Consider the following 12013-nt stretch of genomic DNA (forward strand, 5'->3'; position numbering starts at 1 on the left):
TGATTCTTCCTGTCACTACTCGCACAATCTTATCTCCTTCTCCAACCCCACCTTCAGTTTCTGAGCCCCAGGCTGTGACATCCAGTGAGAGTTCTGGAGTAGGATCTGAGCAGAATTACTTCTTTGACTCTGACAGCATCACTGACCAGTTCATTCCTATATCTTCAGATCAGGATGTGTCCATGAGACAAAGCATCAATGTCATATCTGTGAGGCCAGGATCTACTCCGATGATGTCGGGTACAGGCCTGCTCCTAGGAGCCTCAGTGCTGGACAGCTCAGGTCCAGTTCCTACTTCTAGGCGCAAATCAGTTCAGAGTCATGATCTACCCATATAGGAACACTCGGCTCTGGTACAGGTACCCTCAAGCTTCTCTGGGTCTATCTGCCTTCGAGGTTGTGGAAAGGGCCTTTTCTCATTCTAGAAATCTGGTCTCTCATCCCTCAGATCATATCACTATTCCCTCTTCAGTTCCAAGCTCTGAGCCCATCTGACCTTTTCCACAGGGACAGCTAGTTCCACCTAGCTTGCCGTCGGTTCCTATATAGGAACTTCACTTCTCTTCTCATATCTCTCCAGAACATCCCCCAGTGAGGTCCATCAGAAGAGAATGTGCAAGAGGTGGCACATAAGAGTCCCCACTGGAATCTCTCAAGCTCCTGAAGATACTGATTTTGAGGAAGGGGAAGGATCTCCCAGATCACCAACAAATGACGTCTCCTCTGGAGACATATTAAAAATCCTTAAACAAAAAGGTGGTTGGTCTTTTGACAATGCTTCTCTATAGGAGTCAGTATTTCTGGATGCTTTTGGTGCTGGCCCATCTACATCTTGGGTCTCTTGTTGGGCATGGAAGGAACTGGATTCCATTGAACCAATCCTGAGCCACCGGTACAAGATCTTAGCCCCACCAAAGGATAACCCTATTAGAGCAAAGGAGTACCTGTCAATTCAATGATTGTGGTGGCAGCCACCAAAAAGGAGCTAACAGAACATACCTCCTCTGTCCACCCACCTAACAGAGAGTCTAGAGCACTGGACAGATTTGGAAAGCATGTTTTTGATTCAATGACCTTTGCCCTGAGGTCCCTGCACTACCTGCCACACTTTACAAGGCTACAGAGAGATTTGACAAAAGAACTGTAAAACTCTCTCTCTCTCTCTCTCTCTCTCTCTCTCTCTCTCTGAGTCCATGTCTGCAGAGGATTTCAAAAGATCATCTTCTCAGCTGGCCACTCTTTTACTATGCAACTTTGTGGAGCCTTTCATGATGTCGTTCATCAATGCTCACTTTGATGGAACATTCTTGTTTAGCCCTTCTGTAAAAGAAATGCTTACCTGCAATACACAAGAAGGAAAGACACTGTCTGCAGTAGGAATCAAGTTTTCTACCCCTCAATGAACTTTCTCAAGAAGTCAAAGAGGAGATAAGAAAATGTGGATGTTCATCGTGCATACAGCTGCAGTCATAACAGATGGGTTATCCTGCCGTCAGGCGGGTCCTCGGTCGGCCAAATTCCAAAGTCTAGGTCCGGCGTCGGTTGTCGTTGCTTCCTCCCTGACGTCAGTGTGGCAGGGGTATAAAAGAGGCAGCTGACGCCATTTTCTCCAGTCTTTCTTGCCACGTGGTGCCTGAAGCAGAAGCAGTTCGCAAGTGCCGGTTGGCCAGCTCCTGAGATTTACGAAAGTATTTCAGCCGAAGTCTTCTTGAAAGCTAAGTACCCGTTGGGGAAACTTTTCTTGCCTCAGACCGATGTCAGACAAAGTTAATAATTGCATTTCATGTGGGAAGCAAATACCGCATAAGGATTTCCACTCTTACTGTATACCTTGCTTAGGCCCAGACCACGACGTCTCGGCCTGCCGTTTTTGTGCTAGATTCAACAAACACACTATTAAGCATCGGGTGGAGTTCGCCCTTCACTTTTTTGGCAAAAAATTTATTTATATTATGTCGTCGGATACTCCGACTCCAGTTTTGAGCAAAACACGCAAAGATAAGGACAGGCATACGAGGTCCGCACCACCTACTGATACCACGCTAAGGTCGACTACCGGTTCTCCGGTACTCAGCGAGGCGCCTGCCTGAGTACCGATGACAATGCATTACCGGTGTCTTCAGTACCCGAGGTCGCAGGCTACTCGGTCCTCATTCCTACTACAGATACCGACACCACTCCTGGCGGGAAAACTCAGAATTTAGACAGGCCTGCCATTTCTCAAGGGGTCTTCAGGCCTTCCTCTTTCTCTATTAAAGCCTTCACTAAATCTAAAACAGCCATGAAAACCAAAAAACAGGTTCTTCAGACACCCTCTCAAGGCACCATGCCTAAAAAACAGATGCTTAAAATGGCTGAGGATTTGATTACTCTTATCAGGGGTTCTCAACCCCCCTCCGACAAAAGGCCCAGATTAGAGGAAGACTACCCTTCCTCAGATCAAGCTTCTATTACCGCAGAACTATCTGAGGACCATGATTGTGCCTATTCTCCATTCGAAGACTCTGATGCAGAGGAGTCTATTCCCTCGGTCTCCCCCCCCGAGGACTTCTCTTTTGGGGAAACCCTGCATACATTGAGGGAACACTTTCACTGGGAAGGCCAAGATTACTCAGATTCCAAGAAAAGGCTCAGGGAATTTCTTCTGCTCCCCCAGCATAGGCCTCTGGCTATCCCTCCTGTTTTAGATATATTGGATGATGTGTACACAGAAGCCAACCTTAATCCTGATTCTTTGCCTCCTGCTCCTGTTAAACCAGACAGGTATTACCGGGTTCCTGATTCTCACCAGTTCCTATATAAAAGCCATACTGCTGACCCAGAAACTATTTCACAGGGTCCCAAGGGAATTAAGGCCTCTACTGCTAAAAACCCATTACCTTCAGAGAGAGATTCCAGATCTTTAGAAAGGTGAGGGAAAAAGGTGTACACCTCGGCCACATTAACCATGAGGGCATTAAACTGTCAGTTCCATATGTTAAAGTATCAACAGTTTTTGATATCTCAGCTGAAAAGCAAGATGACACAACCAGAACAACCAGATTTAAAAGAGTTGCAGGATTTGTTGCATGGTGCAGAGCAAGTGGGTAAACATACCTTGCAGTGTGGTTTTGATGCTTTAGAGGCCTCATGTAGAGCTGTTGTTATGGGGTCTGTTATACGTAGGCATGCTTGGCTCAAAGAGCAAACCTTACCAGATCATGTCAAAGCTAAATTATTAGATGCACCTCTTCAAAAAGATGTATTGTTCGGTGTTAAAGCAGAGGAAGTGCTAAAGAAAATGGAGGAAAAAGTGAAATCAATGCAAACAAAAGATTTCCTGCAGGTACAGCCTCCACGTTTCAGCAGAAACTGGCCTTAAAAAAATTGGTCCTTTCCAGCCATGGACAGACCTCAAAGGGGCAGATACAGGCATCCAAGGGGTAGAGGGCAACCTCAAGGATCCTTCAGAGCCAGACAGTGGCAAACACCAACCCCAAGAGGTGGAGAAGATAGATTACAGTCTTTTAGAAAACAGACACAATGACTTCCCCTTACACCTGCCAAGCAAAGCTTTAATGGCAGCACCTTTGGGCAGAAAACTGACATTATTCTCAAAAAATTGGCATATTGTTACAAAAGACAAATGGATTCTGGACATTATAGACAGAGGCTACAGGTTCCACTTTCACACCCTTCCAAAAATGAGAGGCATGCCAAACCTGCCACAAAATCAAAGGGCAGAGGCACAAAAACAAATTTCAGCTCTCATGGACATGAAAGCAATTCAAGAGGTACCTGCAAAAGAACAAGGTCAAGGGTTTTATTCCAGACTATTCCTGGTACCAAGGAAAGACAAGGATTGGAGACCTATCTTAGATCTATCCATCCTAAACACATATCTACAGGTGCCAAAATTCAAGATGCTCACATTACAGCAGCTTCTTCCCATGCTGGGCAAGGAGTCTTGGCTGGTAACATTGGACCTCAAGGAGGCATACCTGCATGTCCCTATCAGACAAGATTGCAGAAGATACCTCAGATTTCTTGCAGGTTCAACCCATTACCAATTCTCTGCATTGCCCTTTGGCTTATCTACTGCACCCAGAGTGTTTATGAAATGCCTGGCATCAGTAATCACCTTCTGAAGACTACAAGGGATACAAATCTACCCATATCTGGATGACTGCCTGATCCAAGTGGACAGCAAGGACATACTACTGCAGCACCTGGCGTTTGTAATAAAACTGTTAAACTTCCTGGGATACACAGTGAACAAAAAGAAATCAAAACTAATACCATCTCAACAAATAATTTTCCTGGGTGCCAGCTTGGATACAACCACCCAGATGGCCTACCTCACGCCAGACAAGCAAGGGCAACTGTCTCAATACTTCAGAAAAATGGCAACTTACACCAGGCTAACTGCAAGGAAAGTCCTGCAGGCTCTGGGATTCATGGCATTTTGCATCCTACTAATCCCATGTGCAAAGCTGCATATGAGGAAACTTCAATGGTACCTAAAAAACGTATGGTCTCAACACAGCCACAGCTTGGAAGCAATTATACCACTCATTCCATGCCTTCAAAAGGAATTTATGTGGTGGGCTCAAGCTTGCCAAAGAAACACAGGTCTTCCTTTCTGTGTACCTCAAGCAACTCATATCATCACAACAGACACCTCAGACTACGCCTGGGGAGCACACATGACAGATCAGTGCATTCAGGGAAAATGGGGACGAAAAGAGAAGCTCCTTCGCATCAACCAAAAGGAAATGCTAGCCGTGCAAAAGGCTATTATGACCTTCAAAGACCTACTGCATCCAAGCCAGCTATTGATAAGGACAGACAACACCACAGTGATGTGGTACATAAACAAACGGGGGGGGGGGGACTCATTCATACCCCCTGTGCAGGCAAGCCATGACCCTATGGAACACAGCACTGGAATTGAAAATTCAACTACAGGCACAATTCCTGCCAGGGAAGGAAAACACACTGGCAGACAACCTAAGCAGAAATATGACAGACCCACACGAATGGAAGTTGCATCCTCAAATTTTCACAAAGATAACTCAGGCATGGGGACAGCCAGACATAGATCTCTTTGCTACCCACAGAAATTGCCAGTTCATCCACAGGCCTGGAAAGTGGACGCACTTTCCTTCAATTGGGCAACATTGACAGTCTATGCCTTCCCGCCTCTTCCTCTGCTGCCCAAAGTTCTATTAAAAGCCAGAGCAGAGAGGCCAAAAATGATTCTCATTGCTCCAGACTGGCCAAGGCAACACTGGTATCCGCTCCTGAAGAGCCTGACACATTCCCCACCATGGATCCTACCTCTAGTCCCTCTTCTGTTGTCCCAGCACAACTACAAAACCCTTCACAGCCATCTCAAAACTCTAAATCTAGCTGCATGGAGAATTCCTTGATTTCCCAACAGTTTCTCCTCTCCAAGGAGGTGCAGGATGTCACCTTGGAGGCCAGAAGACCTTCTACTACAAAGGCCTACTCCACCAAATGGAAACGATTTTGTGCCTGGAATCAAAAGAAGGGACAGAATCCTTGGATAATAAATATACCTCAAATTTTACAGTACCTAGCGGAGATGTTAAACAATGGACTTTCCTTCTCCTCCATCAAGATCCACGCTTCAGCCATTTCTGCTCAACACAACACAGATCCTCCTTTATTCTCTCATCCTCTCTTAAGGCAGTTCCTCAGAGGGGCAAAGAATATAAAACCCCCATGGAAACTACCAGTCCCTGCTTGGGACCTCAACTTCGTATTGGAAAAGCTGACCCTTCCTCCCTTCGAGCTAACTTCTTCATCAGAGTTACAGTACTTGTCATGGAAAACAGCCTTTCTTCTGGCTATCACCTCAGCTCGCAGGGTTTCGGAGCTACAGGCCCTCATGGCTGTGCAACCATTCATCATTTTCCATCAGGACAGAGTTTCCTTACGAACCAACCCTACCTTTATGCCAAAGGTAGTATCCAGTGTAGCTTTGAATCAGACTATCCACTTACCTACCTTTTATCCTAATCCACAAAACAAAGGGGAAAGACTACTACATTCCTTGGACATTCACAGACAACTTCGTTATTATTTGGACAGGACAAAGCCATTCAGGAAATCTGAGCAACTCTTTGTGTCCTATGCTGCAGGTGCTCAAGGAAAGGCTATTTCCAAACAGACAATTTCAAAATGGATAGCCCACTGCGTACGCTTTTGTTACTCATTTCATGGAAAAACTGTGCCTGCATGCATCAGATCCCACTCCACCAGAGCCACAGCTACCTCTGCAGCCTTCCTCAGGGGGGTCCCTACCAAGTATATTTTGGAAGCAGCCACCTGGAGTTCAGTGCACACTTTCTCCAAGCACTATCACCTCCCACTATACTCTAAATCTAGAGCGGACTTTGCCACAGCAGTCCTGCAGGGCACTGTAGCCCCTCCTAGTTCCACTTAGTGCCTACCACCCTTACTTAGCTTTGGGATTCTACCCATCTATTATGACTGCAGCTGTATGCACGATGAACATAGTACAGTTTTGTATCTACCATAAATGTAGATGTTCGAGTGCTCATACAGCTGCAGTCCAGGTTTCCCTCCCTCCAACCCCTCTTAGGACAGGCCTTATGACAAACCCTTTTCATATAACCTTTTGGGGTATTCTTTTATGGTGTATTTGCTTGCAACTACTGTTTTTTGATTTATCAACATTGCATTTTTGCATAACATTATGTTTGCCTTCCTTCTGGGGGCACCTGACATCTGGGGCAAGAAAAACTGAAGAAAATGGTGTTGGCTGCCTCTTTTATACCCCTGCCGCACTGACATCAGGGAGGAAGCGACGACAACCGACGCCAGACCTAGACTTTGGAATTCGGCCGACCGAGGACCCGCCTGACGGCAGGATAACCCATCTGTTATGACTGCAGCTGTATGAGCACTCGAACATCTACATTTATGGTAGGTACAAAACTGTACTTTCTGCAAATCACAGAGACCTTTCCAGTACTCATGCGGAGACAACTCCTGCAAAGGCAGTAGAGCAGTTCTAACAGAAGACACTGCCCTCAAGGCAAGAGGAGGCCTACAAAATCAGGGTTTCCGAAATTCCCTTCTGGATTTTCAGTCAGGGGATGTTTGCTCTTGCACCCAGATGCCTGGGCTGCTATAACAGAAGATACCTGGGTGCTAAAAATAATATCCAGAGTTTACTTCATACCATTTTCCCAGACCCCAGTCTTCAAAAGAAAGAAGCTTCCCAATGTTCCACTCGGTCAGTGGAAGGCTGCAGCACAAGAAATTCAAAAGCTCTAAACAAAAGAGTCATCCAGGAGGTCCCACCAGACCAAACAGGATTTGGAACTTACGTTTCTTTTTAGTGCTAAAAAGACAGGAGGCCTGAGACCAGTTCTGGATCTAAGGAAACAAAATCAAATCTTGAAAAAGTCAAAGTTCAGAATGGTCATGGTTCAGTTCATTCTATCGTTTTTATGCAAGGATGATTGGATGTGCTCCATAGATCTTCAGGATGCATGCTATCACATTGAAATAGACAGGTGCTCCCAGACACTTACGCTTTCAGCTGGGAGTCAGTCACTACCAATTCAGACCCCTGCCCTTTGGACTCACCACAGCCTCCATGGTGTTTACCAAATGTATGGCAGTGGTGGCAGCTCACTTGAGACTGAAAGGATTCAGAGTGTTTTCATACCCAGATGACTGGCTCCTCATCTTCCCTACCATGCATCTCCTACAACAGTCCAGGGACTATTTGCTCCAGATTTGTTACTCACTAGGTATAACAGTCAATTATGCCAAATCAAATCTGACACCAATTCAGAGTCTGGAGTTTATTGGTGCATATCTGAACACAATCCAACCAGAAAAATAAATAAAAAAGGACTCCAGTTGTAGGCGAACAGCTTTAGTAATTTATTAAAATAACAAAACAACATGAGCACTTTCGTCTCACCATAGAGACTTCTTCAGACAAAAAATGCCATCCACATCACTTCCTTAAATACCCTTCCTAATTAACCTGTTACATAAATTAAAAGTTTAAAGAAACCTTACACACCCATATATTGCTTAAAAAAATTATATTACTTAAAACTCTTGCAGTTCATTATATTCATTTTAACAGACATTTTTACACCACTTGAATGATAAATTTATAGTCCACCAGTATAAAAGTGCTAAATGCATTATTTAGAGCAAACCTTATCCTATAATAGCAGCCCTTTTTTCAAAAAAGGGTTAACAGGTACATACTCATTCAAACCAGGGGGAGAGGTGGCTCTTAACCTAAGCTGCCATAACAGTTCTTTTTTTATAAGGGTCAACTTCCAGTCACCATGTCTTGGATTCTTTTTCACCAAATCTAAAATACCCAACTGGAAACCAACATAATTAACACAGTCACATAAGTGTTTGTATAAGGCACAAGTTTCTTTCTTTGTCCTTATGTCGTAAAGATGTTTGCAAATTCTATTTTTAAGGGCCCTCTCGGTCTTGCCTATGTAGAAGCTAGAATAACTACTGCACATATCTGAACACAACAACGCAGATTGCTTCTTTGCCTACTCATCACATAGACATACTCTGATCTCAAGTTCACCAAATTCCATCTCATTCGGCTCCTCCAGCCAGACTAATTTTCCAAGCTTTAGGGTCCATAGCAGCAGTAGCAATAGTTATAGTCCCTTTAGCATGCTACTTTATGCATGTTCTTCAATGGACTCTAGCTGTTCAATGGTCTGATCTTTGGCAACCCCTATCATTTCCAGTTAAACTTATACAGATATGCAAATGCCATATCCACTGGTGGATCGATTCAGATGACATTTACCTAGGCTGGCCTTTTGTCCTCCCTCCCCATTGGGCACAGTGACCACAAATGCCTCCCATTTGAGGTGGGAAGAGTATTTCTTGGGAAGAATGGTCCAAGGCACATGGTTCCTTCAAAAGACCAATTCACATGTCAGTGTCCTGGAGATGAGAGCAGTTCTTTTAGCTCTGCAGGCATTTCAAGATGTTCTTCCTCTAGTGACTATTGCAATTCAAACCAGCAACATGTCTATGGTCTGGTACATCAACAGACAAGGGAGAACTTGATCCTAAACCCCTTTGCAGAGAAGCTATGAGTGTATGGCAATGGCCGATCTCCTCCAACCTCTTTCTTATAGCAATGCACATTCCAGGGAAAACCAACATAATAGTGGACAAACTCAGCAGATTCATTCTGATGCCTCATGAGTGGTCTCTCAATCAGTAAGTGGTGGAAAAATTTTCTGCCATTGGGGCCAGCCATGCTGTGATTTCTTTGCATCTCCCTACAACAACAAATGCAGCAGGTGCTTTGCCTTCAACAAAAAATGCTCAACTCCATTTTTGACCCTTTGGTCTTCTATATACCTATCCCCCAGTACCTCTCATTCCAAAATTCTTACAGAAAACCAGTCAAAGAGCTTAGTCATCCTCACTGCCCATTTGTGGCCTGGCCAGGTGTGGTTCCCCTTTCTTCGGTCTCATCTTCATTATCCTCCCTGGATACTGGACCCAAGTCCAGATCTTGTTTTACATCCTTCTTCTGCTGTCTTACTAAACATGTCCAAGGCCTTTTATATGATCTCCCACCCCAAACTATTAAGTACACTCTCCAAATTGAACCTCAGCCCATCTGCATTTCAATGGTTCTGGAGCTATCTACAGGACCATCAACAATCTGTAAAATGGCTTAATGTCCTATCCCCCCTCATCACACTAGTAGTACCGCAAGGCTCAGTTCTTGGGCCGCTACTCTTTACTATTTTTATAAACAACCTCCATAGTGCTACCCCACTGACTTCAACTATCTAATATGCAGATGACACAACATTTATGTGTGCCGCTAATAAACTGCAACACCTCCAGGATATAACCCAAAAAATTATTCTCAGATACTGAGATATGACTCTCTAACCATCAGCTCATACTCAACCCCAATAAAACAAAACTGATGATCTTCCAACCTAACCCCCCCCCCCCAGCACCTTCTACATTACAGCTAGGAATAATACTGCTGATTCACAAACAAAACTACTAGGTGTAATAACAGATAACAACCTAAGATTTGGCCTACATATAGCACAACCAATTAAGAAAGTGCACACAAAATGGGTACTCTTTACAGAAATAAAAAGTATCTAACTAATACCTCTAGGGTTGCCATTACTAGAACCCATCTTCTATCAATACTTCTGTATGTGTCCTCAATTCTCATCAACCTTAAAAAGACAGATTTAATTAAACTTGAAACATGCTACAATAAAATAACTAAATTTGCAACTGACTGCCCACATCATACCACACCACTGTCACTCCTTAAAGAAACTCTCCTGGTTAGAACTCCCACAGCTTCTGTCCTATAACCAATTAACCTTAGCACACAAACTAGTATATCAACCTGAAAAAAAACCCTGCCCTTCTAAATATTCTCCAGCCCCATACCACAAATCAAAGTCTTCACTCAACAAATAAATCTCTACTACACGTGTCCAAATCCACTAATAAGGCAGGGGACTTACTATTTTGTCATTATGTAGCACCAAGGTGGAGTTCACTACCTCACACCATCAGAACCAACACAAATACCAACCAATTCAAAAAGATTCTTAAAAATGATCTTAATGACACCTGGCTTTGTTCCAGTACTACTCCAGGCTAACTAGTGGTAATAGCTTCTGGTCCTACTTTTTCATCTTCCCTGACCACCTCATAATCTATGCTCTCTCTCATGTCTAGATAATCTCTAACCTCATCTTTTTCCTATCCAATTTCCCCCCTACAAACCCTTCCTCAGCTTACTTTGAGAAACTACAAAGTCTACAATACAATAAGGAATTATATCAGATGATTGTATAATACAAATGTCAGCTATAATAGCATAAAATGTCATTTCTGATGTACTGTAAGTCTTGTATATTCTTTGTATAATTTCTTGTATACATTTTGTATAATTTTCTTTTGTGCAAGTTTTGTTTAATTTCTGTATGTGGAGCTTTTCTCCCCGGTCCTCCTCTGAAAACAGGTTTTATCCCAGTCAGACTTTCCTGGTAAACAAATGTAAAATAAATAAATAAATAAAACTTAAAGGAGCATTTAAAATCTATAGGTTCATAGGTTAGTACTAGGCTAACTGCCCTTGTGAGCCATTTTAAGCCTAGCCAATTATCCCCTGTGAGATTCAAACCCTGTACCTTGTGTTTGTAAGGCAAACACCTTAACCATTAGGCCACCCTCCCAACCCTATGTTTTTAAATCCTCAAAAAAATTCTGGCTATCTAACCAAATCAATATAACCTACGTAGCTGCATTTTTAAAAATAGTGTCTGCACCTTCCATGACACTCCTCAAAGCATGTTTCAAAACCTGTCACATTATAAACAATCTCATTCATATAATGCTTCTATTCAGCAGGCAAAGATAAGGCAAAGTCATCTAAACTGTAAGCATACTGCAAAATAAATTTGCACATGAAGTCCTGATAATTTAAAATTCTAAAGACTAAACTACTAGACTCAGCCAACTTTTCTCCCTGAGATTCTAACCACTTGCCAATTTTATTCAATATTGTAGGTAGCTGGAGAAACCACAGCTGGGTCAGCTGACAAAGGAGTGAAAAGAGCTGCAAGATCAGAATACACTTTGTATTTCCACAGTCTTTATAGGAACTTATTCACTAGCTAAAGGGTTTACATGCTGTTTTAGAGACATCTAAGGCCAGTAACAGATGAGGAACAATGAAAACATTTGAAATCTCATCCTCAATAGGACCATAGAATTTAGCCAGTCTTTGGCATAGCTCCAGCTTGTTTCTAGTCAAATACATCTCTAACCCTAGCTAGCATCTGTAGAAAGGTGAACATCTGCTTGGATATTCAAACTGGTTCACCTTCCAAAGATTCAGACTGGACAGACTCATAGTGTTCACTACTGTCTGCATCCGAGTCCTCATCGAAATCCATGGTGTTAGACTGAT

This window comes from Protopterus annectens, chromosome 8.part0 (genome assembly GCF_019279795.1).
Source record: "Protopterus annectens isolate FY-2018-M chromosome 8.part0, PAN1.0, whole genome shotgun sequence".
NCBI lineage: Eukaryota > Metazoa > Chordata > Ceratodontiformes > Protopteridae > Protopterus > Protopterus annectens.